The sequence below is a fragment of the Leptodactylus fuscus genome, chromosome 3 (genome assembly GCF_031893055.1).
Source record: "Leptodactylus fuscus isolate aLepFus1 chromosome 3, aLepFus1.hap2, whole genome shotgun sequence".
NCBI lineage: Eukaryota > Metazoa > Chordata > Amphibia > Anura > Leptodactylidae > Leptodactylus > Leptodactylus fuscus.
Genome location: NC_134267.1, coordinates 222,404,055 through 222,404,898, shown reverse-complemented (window position 1 = coordinate 222,404,898; position 844 = coordinate 222,404,055). Strand labels below are relative to the sequence as shown.

At 39.6% G+C, this 844-nt stretch overlaps 1 non-coding gene across 1 annotated transcript; it reads left to right on the top strand.

The window, feature by feature from the left end:
* The first annotated feature begins 530 nt into the window (after positions 1–530).
* Positions 531–616, top strand: TRNAR-UCU (transfer RNA arginine (anticodon UCU)). Its single transcript is given in 2 exon segments — positions 531–567; positions 581–616. It is a non-coding gene; the product is annotated as a tRNA-Arg (tRNA).
* Positions 617–844: the final 228 nt, after the last annotated feature.

Genomic DNA, 844 nt, shown 5'->3' with positions numbered 1-844 from the left:
ATACGATGGGTAGCGCATATCAGCTTTTTGGAAAAATGTTGTGTGAATAAGGCCTAAACCTCATGGTACGTTTTTGGTGGAACCCAATACAAATATGGGAGAATATCCAAACTCCATGGACCTGTTGTCCTTGTTGGGTCACACCTGGGTCTAAGCCCTGCAAAATAATAGCGCTGGAAGTGTCAGCAACCCAAAAATGGGAGAACTTACTATTTGTAGTTGCTCTTCAAGCTCCAAAATATGGGGAGCCCCGATATTAAGTCCTAATAGTCTCCCTGAAAATAGGTTTCCAAAACGGTTTATAAGAAAAGTAATCTGGGCCAAACTTTGTCGTCCCTCTGCCTTTTTGAGATTTTCTCAGTGTAGTTCCTCTTATCCTCCACTAGGGTGAGTCAGTGTGATGTTTGGTGACTGCGGGATTGTCTTTCCTGTACTGTATACACCGCAGCTACACGTTCAGCCTCGGCTACATCGTGTCAATGACATGTAGTGTAGCAGAGACATCAGCTCACAACACTCACACAACTGATGGCTCTGTGGCACAATGGATAGCGCATTGGACTTCTAGTGAGAAGAAGACATTCAAAGGTTGTGGGTTCGAGTCCCACCAGAGTCGTGGTTTTGCTGCACAAAAATTTTCAAATAGCTTTTCAGAAAAGAAAAAAAAAATGAATCAAAATGTGAAATTTATCTCAGATTTGTTGAAATATCCGCTCTGGTTTCTTAGTCCCCATAGAGTATTTTGTTTCAACCCCAAATAATCCCTGAAATATCTTTATAGAAATTTTGATTTGGTTTCAGATATAAAAATGTTACTGATTTAAAAAATAAAATTATTTATATA